The following is a 24,739-nucleotide window of genomic DNA, read 5'->3' on the forward strand; positions in this document are numbered from 1 at the left end:
TAAACAATTTTTCTGATTTAAAAAAGAAAAAAAAAGATACAGAGACAAACCATTTTTTAACAACAAACAAAAAATTACAGTGAATTAAGTCAGAGATAAGAGTTGGCATATAACAGAGTCCTGTGACTGGAAGGGTACCACTGGATTGGCATAGGGCCAATGTGGTGCCTATTTTTAAAAAGGGATCAAAGTTTTTACCAAGTAGCTATAGACCTGTTAGTTTAACTTTTATAGTTAAGAAGAGACTGGAGAGTTTAAAAAGACCACACAGATGAGATTGTGCTGAAAAAAAAAAACATTTTAAGCAACAGACAGCATGGATTCATGAAAGACAGAAAGTGTCAAACAAACCTGATTTCTTTTTATGAGGAGGTAAGTAAAACCTTGGACAGAGGGGTGGCTGTGGACGTAGTATACTTGGATTTTCCAAAATTGTTTGACACAGTTCTCCACACAAGGCTAATGTGAAAGGTAAAGTCTACTGGTCTGCAAAGATCAGTTTGTAAATGGATAGAAAACTGTTTAAATATAGAATTCAGAGAGTATCGGTTAATGATTCTTACTCGATTGCCGCTTGACACTCTCGATCGTTCCCCGCTGAGAGAGAAGGACGGTCGGCTGTTGTAAACACAGCCGACCGTCCTTCTCCCTGAAATGATCACAGAGCTCATGTGATCCTGCTATATAGGATCGCATTTCTCTGTAATAATTTCACAAGTCCAACCCCATACAGTTAGAATCACTCCCCTAGGGTCCCATTTAACCCCTTGATCACCTATACTGTTAACCCCTTCCCTGCCATTAGTACAGTAACAGTGCATATTTTTAGCACTGATTACGGTAGTAATGTCACTGGTCCCCCCAAAAGTGTCAAAAATGTCAGGGGTCCGATCTGTCCGCCACAATGTCGCAGACCCACAAAAAATCACAGATCGCCACCATTACTAGTTAAAAAAAAAAAAAAAACATTAAAAATGACATAAATCTTTCCCGTAGTAAGTAGATACTATGCAGTCGAATAACTTCCTTACAGGATGACTCCAACTTACAAGCCAACCTCAATACACTATTTAATTAGGCAAGTATGTGGCAACTGAGGTTTAATGTTGATAAATTATGCACTTAGGAGCTAAGAAAATGCATGCATCAAACATACTAGTGGGGGGTACAACTAGGGTAATCCATAGTAGAGAAGGATCTGGGGTTTTGGATGATCATAAGCTTAATAAAAGCAAGTAAGTCTTTTCTTGTATGGACTCCAGTGAGAGATATTATTTTATCCCTGTACAATTCATTAGTAAGATCTCATCTGTAATATGCTGTTCAGTTTTGGGCACCAGTTGTCAAAAAAAGATATCGGGTAACTTAAGAAAGTGCAGAGAAGGTCAACCCAGCATTAACATTTTAAAAGTGAGAAACATACACAAGAGACATCTACAAAGAGCACAGCTCAGAGTTCTTAGTATAAATACTATTATAATCACCTCTGACGTTGAAGAAGGAAGACATTTTTGCTTCAAGGTATGCTTATCCATGCCATGCAGTTAAGGTGTAAGAACATCAAGGTGGGTTTTAAAGAATTGAATTTTGAGGCCATCAGCCGCAGGGGGCTTCCTGGATTGAAGAGAGGTGATGGCATGTCACACTTCCCCCAGGGTAATGTGTGGTTCCAACTAAAAATGGTAGGGGTCAGAGTAGAGAAATCAAGTAGTTAAGCAGTTCTTTGGTAATATGATTATCCCTAAAAGTATATAGAGTTTTGTATAAGAAAACTGGACATTTATAGAAACAGGGTCAGTCAAGAGAGTGCCCCCCAGAATCTGTTATTCTAGGTATGATAACCATAGCAGATTACTCCCTAGCTAGCCAGGCCAATAAGCAACTATTTTCCCCCGTGTTTAAAAATCGACTGCGATTTACGCAAATGCGTTTTTCTTTATTTATATTTTTTATGTAGGGAGAAGCAGGATCTCAAGTTATACAACCTGTAATTCCTCATGGTTTAAGGGCTCTTGGTTTTGGACTGAGCTCTAGGCTCTGCCTCAGCCCAGGCAGACATCAGGTCCATCTAGACTTTTCCAATAGTAGACTTGTATTGTCCTCAGATAAATGCTTTCAAACTACTTCAGGCGGGGCAAAGCCAGAGTTAGAGGACCAGTAGTCCAGTCTGAATTTGGGGTTTAACCCCATGATCATATATATCCACTACTGAGCCTCCACAATGTATCTGAGGGGTCTCTAGTCATAGACAGCTGCGAAATCCCTCTCAGGAGTGCAGATATACCCTGAACTTGAATTGCTATCAAAGATACGGTCAATGCGGGACATTGTTTCATAAGTGATGAAGTGGTATTTAAATGCCGTAGTGTATGGGTGTTTCTATCCACAAACATCTGTTGTTGTCAGGGCACAAACACCAGGAGAAGGGCTCTAGGACCCAGCAGCGCTATCAGCAACTTAGCAGGAGAAGAACTTTAGGACCCAGCAGCACTACCAGCAATTTACCTGGGCCTATATAAGGAAGCCTGCCAGTGATTTTAGTTGCTGGTTGATCTTCGGCTCCTCCAGTGTGTTATCCTTGTGATATTCCAGTTCCTGTTTCCTGTTACCGACCCGGCTTGTCCTTGACCTGTCTCCTGATTAGAGTGTGAGGGGCTTGCGCTTAGGAAACCTCGGTTCGGTGAATATAAATAAAATTAATAACTAAGTAATAAATTAATAAATTAAATGTATAAGCTGCTGCTAGGTAGAGAGGTTGATACCTTTCAAACAATGCTAAAAAACTGAGTACCTGCGCTGCTTAAACCGAAACCATAAACATAAATATCAATTGTGCTAATAAATAAATAACATCATAAAGTGCTCGTGCAAATAACTGTGCAACTGTGTATGTAAATATAGTAAATATAACAGCATAAATATTATACATAAACTGTGCAACTGTGTATATAAATATATAACAGCATAAATATTAGCAATAACTCATATGTGTGACATATCATATATCAAAAGTAGTTATAAATATAAAGTTCATAGCAATAAATCTCTTCCAAACTGAATAGAGTGCAAGTCTCTTGTGCTACTAAAAGTGCTCCGTGCTCAAGGTATATAAATAAAGTGCCGGTGCTCAGTCCTTGTGAGTTAGTGCTCCCCTCTCGGTCCCACACTCACCAGAAACAGAGAGTAATATCGCCTTAAAAACTGGCTGGATAAGATAACCGCCTCTTATGGATCACCAACAGGTATAGGCTGTAGATCTCCTGTGCCTCTATATCCAGATAAATATCCAGGTGATGCTCCCCAATGTCATGAAAAGAAAAGGGCCATCATCGTGCAGTATATTCTAAAAGGTTTATTTTACACGCAATAAAAAGATACACTTACAAAACAAAAAGAATCAATCCGCCTTTAGCAAACCCACGGGACGCCAAACGAATGGCCGTGCGTTCCACCCGTGTAACCGGAAGCCGGAAGCCGGAAGAGGTTGCAGCCGGAAATGACGTACTACGTGTTCGGACGGCTTGACGCGTTTCGCTCCGCCAATCAGAGCGTTCTCAAAAGCGAGGGCGTCACGAACACGTACTACTATATATATCATTCACAATTTAAAATTACCATAAACACCTGCGTCGGACCGGAAATGACGAAAACCGGAAATGGAACGCCGCCATCTTAGTTCACCCCATTTTGCCGACTGTCATACTCCATCTTAGTCCACCCGGAACCAAAGCCGTATATAGTGGAAATATGCAAAATGTATATATATATGTGGCTAAGCCAACCCAGCCACGTATATGATGTGTATAATATACTGAACGATAAACTAATCCAAAATCAAAAAACGTCCAGTTCCGGTTCTCATTCCTGATTGTCCCTATACATATACATTACATACAGAAATAAATACAACACACCTACATACAGAAATAAATACAACACATCTACAATATATTATCAACATACAATAATAATGTTATATTGCACCATAATATCCTAGCAGCCTATCATATAGTTATTATCACCCATATGTCCATATCGGACTCTAATTTGGATCCCAATACAAATTTTATACAGTACTCAGCCACATATGTCGCTAGCTCATAAATCAATTAATAATTATCCTGTGTAAATTCCACTTAAAGATCATAAAGTGATGTGTGCTGAGTTGGTGATCTACAAACTCCAACTATATAAAGATATAAAAGTGTAAATATATAAAAATATATTAATTAAAAATCATTTATAAAACAATTAATGTCTAAATCTACATTAAGGCCTGAGGGGACCATGCTCTTAAGCTGTTGGATCCACCAAGTTTCATTTTGAGAAACAGCTCTCCTCATGTGTGTTCCTCTCCAATGTGCATTGATTTTATCTATGCCACAAAAAATTAATTTAGAGGGATCTTTGTTGTGAAAAAGTCTAAAATGGTTCGAAAGATTGTGTTTGCGGAACCCCTTCTTAATGTTACAAATGTGTTCCCTCAGACGTATTCTCAGCTCCCTTGTGGTACGGCCCACGTATTGCAGGCCGCATTCACATTGTAACAAATATGTCACATGAGTGCTGCTACAAGAAATAAATTCTTTTATTTCATATTCTTTTTTTGTGGTCCAGGATTCAAATTTCTTTATACTCCTTCTTTTGTCCTTCCGGCAGGTGGTGCAAGCCACACAGCGCCCACATTTATAAAAACCTGTTCTATCCAGAAATGTAACTAATTTCTTTGGGGGGTTGGGAATACTCTTGACAATCCTATCTTTAAGAACAGGAGGCCTTCTGTAAATAAATTTAGGCTTATTAGGCAACATTTTTTTGAAAATAGGATCTCTCAGTAAGATGCTCCAATGCTTCCTTATGCTTTTCTCCACTTGTTTATATTGTTGATTGAACTCAGTGCAGAATGCAATTTCAAAACTCCTATTATTCACAGTTTTGGGTTTATCTGCCAGTAATGTTTTTCTCTCCAGGCCACCCACTTGATTTCTTATTTTTTCAAGGTGTTTTCTCTTATATCCTTTCTCTTCAAACCTTTTAATTAGGACTTCTGATTGTTCCTTAAAATCTTTATCTCTATTACAATTTCTTTTTATCCTCAGCAGTTGCCCTTTCGGCACAGCTGAGATCCATTTAGGGTGGTGACCACTGCTGGTTGGGATGTAGCTATTACGATCTGTACTCTTAAAATAAGTTTTAGTAAAAAGATTGTCACCATTTTTAAAAATTGTAAGATCCAGATAATTTACTTCCTGTGTACTAAAACTTTCAGTAAAACCAATCCCATACCCATTATTGTTTATTTCAGAGATAAAATCCATAAAAGAATTATGTGACCCCTCCCATATTATAAAAATATCGTCGATGTATCTAACATACATCTTGAGAGGGGTATGGGGTTTCTTAAAAATAGTTTCTGATTCCCATTTACTCATAAAGAGGTTTGCAACCGTGGGGGCATATTTAGCCCCCATGGCTACACCTCTGGTTTGATTATAATATTGGCCATCATGCCAAAAATAGTTGTTTTGCATGGCCATATTTAAGATTTCCAATATGAAATTTATTTGTTTCTGCGGGAGTTTATTATCCAATTTTAATGCCCATTCTACAGCTTTGCTGGCATCTTTTTGCTTGATGTTAGTATATAACGAATTAACGTCTATACTAGCTAGAATAGTGTTTTCTGTAACCTTTAAGTCTGCTATACGATTAATCAGATCTTTGCTATCTCTTAGGTATGCCGGGCATTTTTGTGCAAGTGGTTGGAGATGGTAGTCAACATATTCTCCTACCCTAGAGTATACTGAATCCACCCCATTAATAATGGGGCGCCCCGGTGGGTTGACTGTATTTTTATGGATTTTTGGATTCTGATAAATAATAGGTTTTTTTGGGTGGTCTGGTATGAGATATCTGGCCTCTTTTTTATTAAGGATCCCTTCTTTTTGTGCCTTCTTAATTTTCTTTGTCAACATCGCTTTCAATTTCTTAATTGGATCGCCTTTTAGTTTGGTATATGTCTCTTTATCTTCAACTAGACGATTGAGCTCTTTAATATAATGTTCTTTGTCCATAACCACAATTCCCCCCCCCTTGTCCGCAGGTCTTATAATTATGTCATTGTCTTTTTCCAATTTCTTTATGCTCTGCTTAATTACTTTACTACCTTTTATGGGGTGTATTGATATATTCTCTAAATCTTGTTCCACCATCAATTTAAAGACTTCTAGACATTGGTTTCTGGGGTTCTTGGGGTTAAAAGTGGACTTGTTTCTTAAACCACTATGGATGTATTCATCCTCTACTAAAGTGCTAGTGACTGGTTTATTAAAAAAATGTTTTTTAATATTTAAAACTCTAACAAACTTATGTAAATCAATAAAAACTTTAAATTTATTTAACTGCTTAGGAGGTGCATATTTTAATCCTTTATCTAAAATCTCTAATTCCTCCTCATTAAAAATCTTTTTACTTAGGTTAAAAATACCCGCGCCTATACATCTCTTTTCCTTTTTCTTCTGTCCTCCCCTGCATCCTCTCTTCTTACCTCTCCTCCTTGTGGGGGGTGTGTGTTGTGTCCCCTGTACGGGCCTCTGTATGGGCCTCTCGGTCTCCAATAATTCTGTCCCCTCGGAGGGCCCCAGTATTGTCCCCTTCCTCTGTAACCACCTCTTCCTCTCCCTGGTGGTCTCCCTTGTCCTTGATCCCAAAAATCCCCTCTGTAGGGCGGTCTATATTGCTGGTCATATAATCTCTGATCTTGATAATATTCTCTGGGAGCAGGGCTAATAGGTGAGATGGGGTCGTACCTGTTGTGTGTAGGGACATTATATCTAGGGGACTGTTGGTATGGGGTATCATTCCTATTTACTCTCACCGGGGTTTGTGGAGTGTTTTCTGGTGTCCTAGTAGGTGTCTCAGAAGGGAAAGTAAAGGTAACCTCTCTTTCAGGTGTCTCCTGATTGCTTCCTGTGTTTGACCTTGGCTATCCACCTGACCACGCTTGCTCTGACATCCACCTGGCTCCTGATCTTGGCTATCCACCTGACTACGCTTGCTCTGATATCCCCCTGGCTCCTGATCTTGGCTTTCCACCTGACCACGTTCCAGTCTCAGCATTATCCAAGTCCTGCAAACACCTCACGGGCGCCACCTGTCTGCTGATCCCACTCCAGCACTCCAGCTGTACTCTGGATCCTTCCGCACACAGTCCAGCAGGCGACCCGTGCTACTTTGGGCCTGACCTCTCCTGTTCTCATCCTCGGGGGGGTCTGGAACTTAGCCGCAAGGGAAGCCCTCTCTCTCCATTGGCCTCCAGCACCAGGTACATGATAGTTGTCCAGTATATGATAGCCCACAAAGATGGATCAGAGTCTTCTGCAGCATTTGGACTAAGTATATCAAGTTTAGGGTATATTGGGGTTTTCTGGTGCCTCAAACCAAGAGGGGGTGGGACTTTACGGGCAGGTAAATCAAGGTATATGTATATAAATATACAACATAGAGACACAAATAATAGTAGAAAAAAATAATAATAAAAAATTCAGCAGAAATTTATTAACACACAATTCCAGGTATTGTTAATAACGTAATGGTGAGTAATGTGCTTGGGGTGAAGAGCCCAAGTGTGAGGAAGTAAGAAAGAGGTTGATTCTGAAGAGAATCAGTGACAATGGTGCATAGGTGACATATTCTTGAGGATTTTTTGGGCTGTTTTCCAATAGATATTTAAAGGGACATTGGTCCCCCCAAAAAGATCCCAATTATTCTCTGACGCGTTTCGGCTCATAGGCCTTTTTCAAAGCGTTAAGGTCACTCTGTGCTTGTTCTATAAAGGAAAATATATATATATAGGTTTGTTTAGGTCCTCGATATTGTCATCAATTTTGATACAAGTAATTTTACAGGTAGGAAAAAACAATTCCACATACATGAGTGTAGCTGGCAGTGACTGCAATGGGCTCCCCTGTCCTTGTTGTAGTCACAGCGAGATCATATTCTGCGTGTAGCCTGGGATGGTAGTGACAAAAGAAGTTTTAATGAGGTGTTTTTTTTTGGATACGGTGTGTCCAATGTATATATATATATATATATGGTGACCACTTACAGTTTTGTGGGCTGACGGGGGTTAAAAAACGCTTCCTCCAAGGGGGGGGTTGGTGGTTTTTCTCCCTCTATTCGTGCCAGAGTCTTGGTCTATTGTGGATGTAGGATATAATATATAGTATAGTATGGCGTATCAGAGGGTCTACCAAGTAGCTGGTATCACTTGTAAGTACTTCCATATATAATGATGTGGTCCAATTGTGCTTGAACAGTAAAAGATGTGAAGTATATCAAGTTTAGGGTACTGGCCATTATGAAACTGCCCTTAATGACAACATTATCTGTGGGAAATTGTGAAAAGTTGAAACATTTGCAGATGGGGCTACACCAGCACTGCCCGATATAGTATGAAATACCATATATTTCCTCTCTCGGGTCCAAAAGTTCAAGGGGGAGAGATTTGAGTACTAAAATACTAACTCCCCTAGGATAAGTAGATTAAGTTGCATTATAATAGTGACCCAGCCATTCATTTTTGAGACTCCTGGGTTCCCTGGAGTATACAGATTCGAAGGATACGAATTTAGAAACTGAAAACAAGAAGCTTCATTCATCTATTGCAACGTGGTGAGGCTCACTCCTCTGTGGATAAAGAATTATAAAATGTCCAAGTCCATAAGGATTAAAGTGCAGCAACTTTCCACCACTATTATGTGGACCAAGGGATAACTTTGTGATATCCACCATGCAAATACCACCAACAACATTCCAAACTCACCAGAAGATATGGCTGCATATATATATATATATATATATATATATATATACACAGTACATTGCAAAAGTATTCGGCCCCCTTGAACTTTGCGACCTTTTGCCACATTTTAGGCTTCAAACATAAAGACATAAAACTATAATTTTTTGTGAAGAATCAACAAGTGGGACACAAACATGCAGTGGAACGAAATTTATTGGATATTTCAAACTTTGTTAACAAATAAAAAACTGAAAAATTGGGAGTGCAAACTTATTCAGCCCCCTTAAGTTAATACTTTGTAGTGCCACCTTTTGCTGCGATTACAGCTGTAAGGCGCTTGGGGTATGTCTCTATCAGTTTTGCACATCGAGAGACTGAAATGTTTGCCCATTCCTCCTTGCAAAACAGCTCGAGCTCAGTGAGGTTGGATGGAGAGCATTTGTGAACAGCAGTTTTCAGTTCTTTCCACAGATTCTCGATTGGATTCAGGTCTGGACTTTGACTTGGCCATTCTAACACCTGGATATGTTTATTTGTGAACCATTCCATTGTAGATTTTGCTTTATGTTTTGGATCATTGTCTTGTTGGAAGACAAATCTCTGTCCCAGTCTCAGGTCTTTTGCAGACTCCATCAGGTTTTCTTCCAGAATGGTCCTGTATTTGGCTCCATCCATCTTCCCATCAATTTTAACCATCTTCCCTGTCCCTGCTGAAGAAAAGCAGGCCCAAACCATGATGCTGCCACCACCATGTTTGACAGTGGGGATGGTGAGTTCAGGGTGATGAGCTGTGTTGCTTTTATGCCAAACATAACGTTTTGCATTGTTGCCAAAAAGTTAGATTTTGGTTTCATCTGACCAGAGCACCTTCTTCCACATGTTTGGTGTGTCTCCCAGGTGGCTTGTGGCAAACTTTAAACAACACTTTTTATGGATATCTTTAAGAAATGGCTTTCTTCTTACCACTCTTCCATAAAGGCCAGATTTGCGCAGTATACGACTGATTGTTGTCCTATGGACAGAGTCTCCCACCTCAGCTGTAGATCTCTGCAGTTCATCCAGAGTGATCATGGGCCTCTTGGCTGCATCTCTGATCAGTCTTTTCCTTGTATGAGCTGAAAGTTTAGAGGGACGGCCAGGTCTTCGTAGATTTGCAGTGGTCTGATACTCCTTCCATTTCAATATTATCGCTTGCACAGTGCTCCTTGGGATGTTTAAAGCTTGGGAAATCTTTTTGTATCCAAATTCGGCTTTAAACTTCTCCACAACAGTATCTCGGACTGATGAAGGGATTAAAGGGACCTCTGAGACTATCACAGTGCAGGTGCATTTATATGGAGACTTGATTACACACAGGTGGATTCTATTTATCAGCATTAGTCATTTAGGTCAACATTGGATCATTCAGAGATCCTCACTGAACTTCTGGAGAGAGTTTGCTGCACTGAAAGTAAAGGGGCTGAATAATTTTGCATGCCCAATTTTCCAGTTTTTTATTTGTTAACAAAGTTTGAAACATCCAATAAATTTCGTTCCACCTAATGATTGTGTCCCACTTGTTGCTGATTCTTCACAAAAAATTACAGTTTTATATCTTTATGTTTGAAGCCTGAAATGTGGCAAAAGGTCGCAAAGTTCAAGGGGGCCGAATACTTTCGCAAGGCACTGTGTATATATATATATATATATATATATATATATATATATATATATATATATATATACACTGTATATATATATATATATATATATATATATATATATCAGCTAAAGTGCTTTATAGTATCACAAGCAAAAATCCACATTGGTTGTGGACCCTTTAAGATGACACCTCAATCGCTGCATTACTGACGATGACTGTAACAACCACCATCCAGGGGAGAGAGGTGTGTACCACAATTGTGTAGAATAAATGCTCATAAACAGATCTCTCATAGTGTAGTATTTATCAAAAACAATGTGGCATAACAATTACAAAGCATATACAGCCAAATAGCATCTGATGGCACTTACAAATATGGCCGCCACATGCAGTTCATGTGGCGGCATGACGTTAGTGCTCAGTAACTCCATCCAACGCGTTTTACGCTATAGCACATCTTCAGGGTATTTTGAAGTGAGACTTCTTCTTTATAGCAAAAAAATTTTTTCTCAAGGGTTCAGATAATGACTAGGGAGCCAAAGGCAGTTGTAATGTATGCATATAGAGTCCATCCACTAAGAAGCCTCCTCAGGAAATGTAAAGAACCTGGTTGCCTCACCATCTTGGACTTTGAGGTAAGCTGGAAGCATTATATTACTGTATACTTTATGTCTTTAGAACAGAGTATATTTTCAGATTTGAGCCTCTGGGAGTCAATGGAGTAGTCTGAGAAGATTGAGAGTTTGGCGTTTTCAAAGTGAAGTTCTCCCTGCTTCCATGCCACCCTGAGAGCAAGATATCTATCCTGAAAAGTCAGGAACCAGAAAATGAATGTGTGTGTGATGGTGCTCCTAAAGGGCCTCTTGCATCTGGCATGAAGTGTGCAGGTTCCACTGCAAGTAAATTGAAGACTTGTGCCTGGGAAAATAGAGTTTGAAGAAAAGTCTCTGTGAAGGTGGTTGGATCCTGTCCCTCTACTACCTCCGCCCTAAAAAAACAGAGGTTGTTTCACCGATTACAGTTTTTGGTATATTCAACCCTGAACTCCAGGGACTTTATTTTGGTGTGCAGGGTGTGGGGGAAGGTTGGATCATCATGGAAGGTATAATCTGTATCATTGACACGTCATTCCACTTCAACCACTGGGTCACTGAATTTGTCCATGCCTCAGAGAAGAAGTCTGGTATCTGTAGGTGATCCATCTTGGAGGGGATTGCAGTTTGGAACTTTGTGATCGTCTGCATATCAGCCTTATAATTTGCCTGGTCTACAGAGGCAGGATAACAGCCATCAACTTGTGTCGCTATGTTGCCACACTCTTCCGATTGCTTTCCTGCCACTCTAGAGGGGTCCTTGTATTCTCCTAGCCTTGACCCAGCGCACAGGAAGAGTGGAGAAATTAATCAGAGGAGTAAAATAGTTCTCTGCGGAATGGATGACTAACTCATTTGAAAGGATAGGCAGCAGAAGTTTTCAGATACACATCCTTTCTGGTTTTTATCTTGGACATGCTCCTGCATCGGGGTAATTTTAACAAATGTCTTGGAAGCCTCATTTGATAAAACATTTACCTTATGCAGCTTTTTAGGACAAAGACCAAAAAAAGTTTTTATTTTGCACTGTTAAAAAGAAAGTATATTGTACATACTAAATAGACAGTATAGCAACAATCTATTTAAGAAAATCCACATTTATGTGCATTTATTTAACATGAAAAAAGGAAGAGGTTTCAATAACACCATAGACAGTGTTTACACACTTTTGGTAGGCTGCATTTTGAAAAGGAGGGACAATTTTTTATTTTAGAAACAAAACTTCAGAGAATGTTTACTTCTTAGACAAAAGCTAAATATTGCACTGACTCCCCCTAAACATTAACCACTTCCTGCCCATACAGCCGGATGGGACAAGCGTCAATCTGGGAGGACGTACCTGTACTTACCTGTAATCACCACTACACCAGTTACAGTGTCCCTGATCACCGCTATATAAGTCATATTGTCCCAGATCACTGCCACAACAGTTTCAGTGTCCCTGATTACTGGCACATCAGTAACAGTGTCAGCACACAAGTGTAAGTCAGCAGCAGTGTTCCTGATTGCTGCCACACTAGTCCGCTAGTGTCACCAGACCAGTGCAAGCCAGAATTAGTGTTCCTGATCACCACCATACCAGTACAGAGCTGCCTGTGCCTGCCGCCTGTAGTAACCCTGGCCTGTATTTCAATCATGTTCCTGCCTGTTGCCTGGACTGATCTTTTGCCTGTTTGCTGACCTTGTCTCTGCCTGTAGCCTGAACTGACCCATCTGCACTTTGACTATGTTCCTGTGAGACACCAGTCCAAGCCATTCCCTGCAGGTAACTGCACTCCTGAAACCACAGGATCTCTTTTGTTTTTGCTTTCTTCAGCCACCTGTGCTTCCTGGCCACTGAACATGACATTTTGGGGGCAGCCATGTACCAGTAGGCTAGGCTTGCTTGGCTTCTAAATAGGTTCTATATAGCAACTAGGACTTCTAAAGGTGACGCTACACTAAGCTATATTTCCTAACCACTCATATAGAAGAGACCATCACAGTACATTGGTTTTAAAACAAATGGTGTATTTGTGTGATACACAAGATACAATTAATGTCGGGTATGTTTTCAATACAAACATTCAATTCAAAACAAAAAATTCTCACACATGTGGTATCAATTATGTGTGTGAAGCAAAATTAAAACAGCGCTTAACACATGAATATGAGTGATCAAAGTGATTCTCTTAAAAAGTACAATCGTGCAAATATATGTGCAAAATGTTGTGCAGCTGCTGTGCATCCCAAAAAGTTTTTGGAAAAAATGTGTAGAGAAAGATTTAAAACAGCGCTAGCAAAAAAATATATATTATTGGTGAATAAATATATATATATTATAAAGTGCAAGATGATCTGTGCAAAATAGCAGTATACAATAAATCTATATAATCGATCAATTCATCGGCATAAATATTAAATAAATAATTTTGTAAAAAAGTCCTTTTTCCTTATTATGTGTGTGTTTAGCTGGAGAGAGGAAGAGCAGATTGCTGGGGACACAGGCAGAGCCCAACCCTCTACCAGAGTCCACTCTAGAAGGAGCCTTGGGGCCAAGAAGTAGATGAGCCCAGTCGCCAAAAGTTCCAGAGGCTGACCTGTAGTGCATGTCTATTTGGTATCTGCTTACCTCAGTCTGTTTAGGCACAGTCAAAATTCCTAAGTCCTGATGAAGAGGATATGCGTTTGCCACTAAAACCTGTTTTTTTTTCTGTTATGAATCCATTTTATCATTAAAAACCTTGGGTTCTTGGATATTTTTTGGAGCTCTTATTGGATTGTATTTAAGTGGATTCTCAACGCAGGGTCCTATCCCTATTCCTGACTGGAGTCCTTGTTTAGTGAAATGCTGCTGAACCAAAGCCAGTGTACACCATGGCAATTTCAGTAACCCTTAGAAAATCTGAATCCAGCTCCTTATTTATTTTTGTTTTTGGACTTATGCTGCAAACAAAGGGTAGCTTTGTTAAAGAGGAAGTGAACTCCCCTGAACAACTTTACAGCATGCAAACCATTTTACAATCACTTACATATAGGTGGCTTTAAAAGTAATACAAACTGCGCTGTTTAAGAGATATTGCCGTTGTTTGTGTCCGTGACGTCACTCACGCAAGCGCATTTTGTCCCTCATTTACAGCACACTCAGCAAGACGTCAGTCTGTGCAGCTATGTGCCGTGCCTCTGATTGCAAAGCTCCACGGCATTACAATCCCGCGAGATACCAATGTTCTTGAAACACCCCATGTGACCAGCTATGTCACAGGGGGTGTGAACAATGAAATCCATGGTTAACAGAGGGAGGATATTTACATGTGTACTCCTATTGGTTTGCTGGGCTTTGTCGCCAAGGTAACGGTATACTAAAACGAGGCTTGGTTAGTTTTTACTGAGCATGCACGGGATTCTGGCTGTGACAGAGAGGAAAGGGCGGAAGTACAGATAAGGCTTGAATCAGAAGGCAACTACAAACATGGAGTCTGCTTCAGCCAGAAAAGATAAAAAAGAAACCAAGCTGCACAATCAGTAAGAAAGATCCTGTGGGGCTAATTCATATCCTTGTGAGTTTTAGAAATGATATACATAGTGGCCATATGATTACTGGGAACATTTCTTCAGAGTTTACTTCCTCTTTAATGTCAGCAATAAGTATATGCTAATGACCCCAAAATATAAATAAGACCTAAGCAAAATAAAATATAACTCCCACAAAAAATAAATAAATAAATAAACAAACCCAAGCCCAATTTATTTTTTCCTAGCAGAAAATATAAAAAAAATTATAAACATAAAAATAAAATAAAAGTAACACTGCAAGAGGGGTCACAGCAGCTAACCAGCAATTACAGTTGTTGCTAACACACACAAAAAGGTAGTTTTGAAAAGGACCATTAGGTTTTTGAAGTGTGAACACAGGGGTTACACAATAATATGTAGCCCCCCCCCCCCCACACACTGAATTCCACAGGAATTTGGCACAATATAGTAACTAACTCCCCCTACACAGACAGTCAGCTCCCAAAACTACTCTAAGACACATTGACAAATGGCTGCTGGAACCCACCATTTATAGTAAGAAAGCTAACAGATAACAAAGCCCTAATTACTGGCCCTTCTAAGACAGTTGACTTAACTTCAATGGCAAGACAGTGCACTATGTTTACAAAAAATTTGGCCTGCTGAATTGCCGCATTCATTTGCTGGAAAATAAACGTTTAGCACACAGGATTCATCTTGAACCCATGGTAACAGCAAAAGCCTATCCCTAGTTTTAGTTTTTTATTTCCCTACGCAACCTTTCCTTCACTTTCCTGAGGCTACATTTAGCTTTATGGACCTAGACATATACCCAGTACTTTCAGGTTTAGAGGAACATGTGACTCATTCCGTGTGACAGCATTTGGCCACCTTGTGGTTTTCTTTCACTTCTGCTAGCTAAGCTAGGGATCAAAAAGAAGCTAAGAATATACAACTGTGGTCATTTGAATTAAGGTAAACCTGTTGCTTTCCCGTTCATGTGTCAAGCACACATTCGTGTCAATACACTTTATGTAAAGCAGAGGCTGGGAAATTTGGAATAGTAGTATCCTATTACCCATTTTATGTTAATTCAAGTAAACACTTCATATTTTGGGCTACCTTAACCTCCTTAGCGGTAATCCCGAGCGTGACTCGGGGTTGGTTTTTCATATCAGGAGCGGTAACCCCGAGTCACGCTCGGGGTGGATTGCAGAGAGCGCAGCGGTGTTCTCTTACCTTATCCTGGCGATCCAGCGATGATCTCTCATTGCTGTGACCGCCAGCCGAGATCCCCGCCGCTCCTCCGTCGGTCTCCGTCGCTCTGATCACTTCCTAGTTCCGTTCCCTGCAGCAGCAATGCTGCATGGGAGCGGAACTAGGGAGGGAAATTCAAAAAAAAAAAACGTTGCACAAAATACAAAACACATTTTATATTATATATATATATATGCATATATATATATATATATATATATATATATATATATATGCATACATATATATATATATATATATATATATATATATATGCATGCATATATATATATATGTGCATATAAATATATGTATATATATACAACGGGATATATATATATATATGCATATATATATGTATGCATATATATATATATATATATATATATATATGTATGTATATATATATATATATATGTATATATATATATATATATATATATATGCACACACACATATATCTATATATAATATATAATGCATGAATTATAATCTAATCAATAATATAATTTTATTATATATATTATATATTAAATAATAAAATAATATTATTGATTCGATTATAATTCACGTGTTTGTGTTTCAAATTTATCACATCTGGGATGTCTACTAGACTCTTGTTTTGGTCAGGTTTAAGTCAGTAATTACTAAGAATTGTAGGCCTATAATACATAACGCCAAATTTCCATGAAAAGAATTGTACCGCTTTTGGTATGTAATTCCTGACATAATCATACCGCCAGGGAGGTTAAAGCCTAGTAAACACGATAAGAATATCGGACAAATAATAGTCTTTTTGTTTTCTATGCTAGTGTCATTACAAAAATAAATAGGTTACTAAAGTTACGAAAATTCTCATACAACAGAATACAACTTTGGAAGTGATGTAATGTTTTGTATTGTGTAATGTATTTTTTCATTTCCGAGCATGCGTGGTTCAGGTCACATGATTTTTCTTTTTTTGTACAAATGCTATACTAATTACATGAAAATTGTTTGTTCTGTTATTGTACAAGAAATATTTTCCTAAATGTCCCTTTATATATTTTTGCTGTCATGATTGGCTCTTGAAAGCTGTGTACTAATGACCAGATTATCAGACAATTGCTACGAAAGTGGTATTTTTCGTCTGATTTTCTCATTGTGTATACTTTACTCTAGGCATTACTCTATGTTATCAGTACACTGAGGATGTTAACTTTATCAGGCTTCAAACTGAAGTTACATGGCAAAAAAGGCCTCCAAATAATTCATCTTTGACACGAAGCCTTTAGACCATGCTTCTTGGATTATCACAACTTGATTAAGTGCTCAGTAGTAATTGCAGAGTAGTTTAAATGAGTTGATCCCACATAGTTTATGACTTGATTTATTTATGTGGTAATTCTGCCGCCTATTTATCAATCTCCCTAATATAAACCTGTCATTTTGGTGGAGTAGCACTTGAGAAGAACTGCACAGAGAATTGTATATTTAACCTACTCTGGAAAAAACATAACTTATGTATCAAGATCTAAAACTTCAAGTGAGTCATTATTAAGACTTGTATGTGGTTTGTTAACTCTCATATGGAAGTAATATCAATGGACTCAAAGCAAGCATTGTGGTTCCTGGTTTGTGGATAAAGGCAACTTTTTTTTTTTCCAAAGCTTGCATTTTTAATTATCTACATTATGTTTACAATGTGGGAGGAAAAAAAGAAAATCATGAACATATTCTAACATCTGTCACAGATCAACATGTAAAAACTGTGAGAAAATATTCTTTATTCTAATCTGTTTTCTCCTGTTGCTGCAAACAACCAGGACTTCCCAGCACTGTGAATATTTGAGTAGAAATGATTGCTTGATCAATGGAAAGGCATTCTGGGTAATTGCTGAGCAACATTTTTGTATTACACAGTCCACCCACATTGTACTAGAATGTTGAGATGCTGAAAGATGGCTCACATATGTTTCTTTAAGGTGCACTTTCACAACCTACTAACAGATTCCATCCTTGTTTAAAAAAGGCCTATGCTTGTACAATTTATCTGTGTGTTTTGTATGATGCCTAGGATGCAGCTGGCCATAAAAAAGACAAGAGATGAATTAAAGTAGAACTTAACTGCTTTCTGAGTTACCTTTCTTCTCAGTGTGTAGAAGTGATTATCCTAAAACATTGCCCAATGAGCACGTTCGAAACAGAAAGGCAGGAGCATATCTGTAGGTCAGGGGACCCCAATTTCAACATTTTGATGGGCTTCCCAGGTAACCCCTCTCTGCAGCATCTGGCAGTGGCAACCTGGACAATAGTGTAGTAAAGATGTAGTAGCTATACGACTCATTAAGATGTTTTAAAACATCATACTGTATATATAAGTTTCCTGGCACACAGTTACACTGTCAACTTTATGCAATTTAAAATATGGCCTTTTTTTTGTAGAATTACCAGCCTGTCTGGTGCGTTTATAGCTGGGGATGATTTTTTTCTCAGCCTCGGGAAGACTGTGTTAGGCATACGGTTATCTTTCGCCTCAACTACTGCAACTCCTTCCTCATCGGATTACCTTTACGTAGGACAGGGGTGTCAAACTCAACTTCATCAAGGGCTGCATCAGCATTATGATTGCCCTCAAAGGGCCGGTTGCATCTGTAATACTAGATGTCCAGAGTATCCCAAACCCCTTAGATCAGATGTTTAGAGTCCACCCCCACCCTCTCTTACATCAAAGTGCACCCCCTTTCCTTGTATTGCTGCTAGGAAGAAGTTGGTGGCAGAACTGGGAAGCAAAAAGTGCAGGGTCTGCAGGACCAAAGGAGGGCTGGAGTTCTACTGCAGCTCCAGGAGAGGTGTGAGGGCCACATAAAATGGACTGGAGGGCCAGATTCGGCCCCCGGGCTTTGTGTTTGACACATGTGACGTAGGATATTCCCCCTTCAGTCCATCATGAATGCTGCCGCAGTTTGTTTTGTTCCGAATAAATATTCAGACAAATTTTTTGTTATATGTAGAATCGGATATGTCTGAATATTCAAATTACAGTATAAAGGAAGTTTATCGAATACTCAGAATAACAGAATGAAATTTGTCTGAATTTCCAAAATTCAAATTGAATATCAAATAGAATTTTTTTTATCAAATTCCATTTGAATTCGGACTGTAAACATATTTCTGAAATCAAAGACTGTGTGTGGTATTAAAATACCATTTTCAAATAATGCTGGTTTTGTTAAGCCAAAGATGATTTAAAAAATCATTGTAATCATTTGATGAAGATTTTTCTTTTGTTTGTTCACTTTGCCGTATAGAAATAAAAAAAAAAAAAATTTAACATTTTCGATTCAACCGCTTCAAAATTTATCGATTCAAAGGTTTTGAATCTAAAAAAATCAGTAAATTCAAAGAAAATTCGAAAAAGACATAAAACAAATTCTGAATATGAATTCTGAGTATGAATTACAAATACAAATCCCAAATCTGAATTGAACAAATTAACCAAATTTAATGAAACGAAATAACTAGATTAACCAATCGAAACAAAACACATTTTTTCATCATGCACATTTCTACTGCTGCAAGACTCATCCACCTCACCAACCATTCAGTGTCCTTGGCCCATCTTTGCCCATCCCTCCACTGGCTTCCACTCACCCAACAAATAAAATTAAAAGTATTAACAATAACTTACAAAGCCATCCACAACTCTGCCCCTAGCTACATCACTAGCCTGATCTCAGAATATCAACCAAGCCGCTCTCTCCGGTTCTCCCAATACCTCCTGCTCTCTAACTCCCTTGTCACCTCGTCCCATGCTCACTTCCAGGATTTCTCCAGAGTTTCTCCTATCCTTTGAAACTCCCTACCCCAATCTTTCCGACTGTCTCCTAATTTATCCATCTTTAGATGATCCATGAAAACCCTTCTCTTTAAAGAAGCCGATCCTGTTTCTAACTAATACACTGTTTTTTACTTTCTCCATCAGCTCATCCCCCACAGTTATTACCATTTGTATCATTTGACTCTCCCTCTTATATTGTAAGCTCTAACGAGCAGAGCCCTCTGGTTCCTCTTATACCAAATTGTATTGTAACTGTAACTGCTTTCATTTTGTAAAGCACTGCACAAACTTTTGGTGCTATCCAAACCTTGTAAAATAAAAATAAACAATAATACAGAGTTAATTTCAGAGTTCCAACAGAGATGACCAGTAGCTCTGGAGGCAATACATCTACTGGCAGATGGGGAGGAGGGAAAACAAGTTAGAGCTGTAGCTAGTGACACTGCAAACTCAAAGATTTGTTCTGTACATTTCATGTAAACTCTTCTGAACTGTAGATTGTTAAGTGGTTCAGGGTTGTTGTCAGCTGCCACCTACAAGCTTAGTGTTATCTTCACATGAACACAGATTTTCTATGTTTAATTTGCCATAACAACCTCCTTAGTGGCACCCACAACGGAGAGATGACACAGAGGAAGCTGCAAAGCTCAACCAGAAAAATAATATGTTGTGTTGTCTATCTATCTGGAAAGCATTGCATAGATTGTGTTAATCAAAAATTACAAATCCTTTGGAAAGCTAAAACAATGGATGTATCTCTACATCCTATTTTTTTTGCCTGAGATTACACATTAAGGCATAACTGCATATCAGAGCTGGTTATGATAGCAGAACTAGATATTTTAGACCTAATCTAGAAATTTTCCACTGTGTATGTGGAAAAACACCTATTAATCCACTCAGTATGTGAATAACACTGATTAGTTATTAGATATTAGTGATGGTAAATGGTTGTAGTTGGTCAAAAAATTACTACTACGTCAACAGCTGGAAATGAGCCATATCTTTTCCTGTTCAATATTTTTTATTGAAAATAAGTAATAACAAACATTACACAAGAGTCACAATGGTAAAGCAATACAATCGTAAAGTGTCTTGATACATATTAACAGTATAGATGAAAAAGTAACACATTGAATGCAATGATGCAAAAAAACTAAGTGACAACAGTACATCAGGAAGATTAGAAATGGAGGCGAGCATAGGCTCCTCACATTGTGTAAGTGGTACAAATATCCATAATATGACAAATTAAAAAAGAATAAAGAGGGAAGGCAGCAGGGAAAGGGAACGAGAAGAGGCCATCTATGCCACACCAGGGCAGGGGGTTATCCAGTTCTGGAAGCAGGTTTCACAAACCTAGAGTTCAAGGAGTTGAAATGTGAAGGGAGGAAATGGTCCACCCATGGTTGCCAGATTTTCAAAATGCCATGGGATCTTATCTAAAATAGTCGCCTCAATTTTATTGTGGATCATAGCTTGGGTGACCCTATTTTTAGTCTCTACAGGGCAGAATAATTAAGATTTCTAAGCCTTCGCTACGGTCTGCTTAGAAGTTGTAATACCGTTGATAGCAAGTTTCGATTGCACTTTTGTAAGATCAAGTGGGCAACAATTTAGCAGGGTTAAAGCAGGGTCAGGGGTGGTCTGCCTACTCATCAGGGTGGAGAGAATTCTGAAGATTTCAGCCCAAAATAGCTGCATGACCAGACATGTCCACCAGATATGCACATGTGTGCCTCATTCACCACAACCCTGGAAGCAAGTGGAAGGGTAGGTCAGGAGGTATTTAGCGATTCTTGCTGGAAACAGATACTAGTGCAGGACTACCTTTTTAGTTGGTCTCAGCAACGACCATGTTTTGGGATGAAGAATTAGTTGTAGAGCAAATGTCATTCCAATCTTCCTGCTCTAGAATGATATTCAGGGCCTTGGTCCAGTGTTTAGCATAAGGGGAAAGACAGGAAGATGTGGTCATGAGGTGGTTGTAAAATTTTGAAATGACACCCAAAGCATGGGAATCCAAATTACAGATGACTTTGTACAGTGTCATACTAGATGGCAATGTAGAGGTGCGTAATTATGGGGCAAAGTGGTGAGATATCTGCAGGCAGTGAAAGAATTCTATACTCAGAATTTGGAATTGTTCCCACAAATTCAAAAAGGGACTCAGAGTACAGGAAGCGACCAAAGCAGTTAGCCTGGTCAAACGTCAGGATTTATGCAGGCTTGGAGAAATAATGGGTGGCCTAGGAACGATAATAAGGGGTAGTGTAAGGAGTCTAGTTTAAAGAGACCTTTGAGCCTATCCCCTAGGTGCAAGGACTGTGCAGTAACTGGGTTATTTTAAGTGGTTGTAAAGGCAGAAGTTTTTTTATCCTAATGGATTCTATGCATTAAGAAACAAAGTCTTCTGTGTGCAGCAGCCCCCTTAACACTTAACTGAGGTCCATCTAGATCCAGCAATGTTGCAGGAGTGTCTTGGCTGCCTGGGACTCCCCTCTTCATTGGCTCAAACAGCAGCGTGGCGCCATTGGCTCCCGCTGCTATCAATCAAAGTTAGTCAGCCAATGAGGAGAGAAAGGGGGCGAGGCCTGGCTGTGGCTCCATGTCTAAATGGATACGTGGAGCTGTGACTCGGCTCAGGTGCTCCATAGCAAGCTGCTTGCTGTGGATGCACTCAACAGGAGGGAGGGGCCAGGAACACCAAAGAGGAACCCAATGAGGAGGATCTGGGCTGCTCTGTGCAAAACCATTACACAGTGTAGGTAAGTATAACACGTTTCTTATTTTTAACAAAAAAAAAAACAAGACTTTAGTATCACTTTGATGTTTAACGCTCTGAATGAGCCATATCTTTTACTGTTAGTTATGGGTGCATACAGTTACTGGCCAGTCAGAAAAATGTTCTGAATATAAGGCCAGCTTTATTTTTATTATTATTATTATTATTATACAGGATTTATATAGCGCCAACAGTTTGCGCAGCGCTTAACAAAATGAGGGCAGACATTACAGTTACACTACAATTTGGAACAAAAGGAATCAGAGGGCCCTGCTCGTTAGAGCTTACAATCTAAAAGGGAGGGTCAATTGATACAAAAGGCAATAGCTGTGGGGGATGAGCTGATGGAGCAAGTGAAACAGCGTTATTAGTTAGTAGCCGGGTAGGCTTCTTTAAAGAGAAAGGTTTTCAGGGATCGTCTAAAGATGAATAGATTAGGGGACAGTCGGACAGATTGGGGTAGAGAGTTCCAAAGAATGGGAGAAGCTCTGGAGAAATCCTGGAGGCGAGCATGGGAAGAGGTGACAAGGGAACTAGAGAGTAGGAGGTCTTGGGAGGACCGAAGAGATCTGCTTGGTTGATATTTTGAGATCAGGTTAGTGATGTAGCTGGGGGCAGAGTTGTGGATGGCTTTGTAAACTATTGTAAGCACTTTGAATTTTATTCGTTGGGTGAGTGGAAGCCAATGTAGGGATTGGCAGAGAGGGTTGGAGGACACTGAACGGTTGGTAAGGTGGATAAGTCTTGCAGCAGCATTCATTATGGATTGAAGGGGGGATAATCTATGTAAGGGTAATCCAATGAGGAGGGAGTTGCAATAGTCGAGGCGAGAGATAACCAGGGCGTGAATTAAAAGCTTGGTGGTGTCATTGGTTAAAAAGGGCCGTATTCTAGCGATGTTGCGGAGGTTAAGGCGGCATGATTTGGACAGGGATTGGATGTGAGCCTGAAAGGACAGTGCAGAGTCGAGGGTTACCCCTAGCACCCTGGCATGTGTGGAAGGACTAATAGTTATTCCATTGATCTTGACAGAGAATTCCGGGGAAGGGGCACGTAGAGGAGGAAATATTATGAGCTCGGTTTTAGATAGGTTCAGTTTGAGGAAGTGGTGAGACATCCAGGCTGATATGTCTGTTAGTAGATCAGTGATGCGGGAGGAGACTGATGGGGTGAGCTGAGGGGTAGAGAGGTAGATTTGGGTGTCATCAGCATAGAAATGGTAGTGGAAGCCATGGGAGGCTATTAGCTGACCCAGGGAGGAGGTATAGATTGAGAATAGTAGCGGTCCAAGGACAGAACCTTGGGGGACCCCAACAGTAAGAGGAGTTGCAGAGGAGTAAGTGGAATTGTAAGTGACACTGAAGGTGCGGTGAGATAGGTAAGATTCGAAAGAGTGGAGAGCACAGTCACGGAGACCGAGCAAACTGAGTTTTTTGAGAAGGAGGGGGTGGTCAACAGTATCAAAGGCAGCAGTACATAATATGTTTAAGTATCATGTACATAATATGTTTAAATATCAAATACACATTTTAGGTTAACAGGTAATCTGTCTTTAATTTGTTTCCTTGCTTCATGAAAAATTTATTAGCACATTGTAGTATATCAGTATATAAGGGGTAAATGTGGACAAAAGGTTTTACGTGAAGCAGTAAATACATTTTAAAACAATTTTATATGTATGAGTGGTTCCTGCGCTATCTGAGGTAGTATAGGTTTCCTTCTTATTGCTGCACCACGGTACTGGTACCAGGATCCAGTTATTACAGAATTAAAAAGTGGGGGTGTGTGGCGCGCTTCAGAAGTGAAATAGGATTGATTTTCACTTCCACTGACCACCCAATGGGGGGGGGGGGACAGGTTAGAAATATTTGCAATTGACCACCAGTGAGGGGGGTGGAAACTGATCACATAGGAAAGGAGGGGGTTGGTATTTATTAGTATTGCCACTGATACCACTGTTGGAAGCTATTATTGCAGCCAATAATGCCAATGTGGTATTTATTATTGCGATCACTGGAACTAATGCTTAGGGTTAATATTGTGACCACTAACACCATTGCTGGGGCTATTATTGCAGCTACTGATACCAATGCTGGGAGTTATTATTGTGTCCACTGGCACCTATGCAGTGGATTATTATTTTTGCTACTGACACCAATGCTGAGGGTTTAATATTGATGCCACTGACCCCAATGCCGGGGGTTTTTATAATTGCCATTGACACCAATGCTGAGGGTAATATTGTGTCCACTGTCATCAGGGATGGGGGTTATAATTGCTTCCACTGACACCAGTTCTGGGGATTTTTATTGCATCCACTGACACCAATGCCTGGGGTTATTAC

The sequence above is a fragment of the Pelophylax lessonae genome (assembly GCF_965119305.1).
Source record: "Pelophylax lessonae genome assembly, chromosome: 2".
Taxonomy (NCBI): domain Eukaryota; kingdom Metazoa; phylum Chordata; class Amphibia; order Anura; family Ranidae; genus Pelophylax; species Pelophylax lessonae.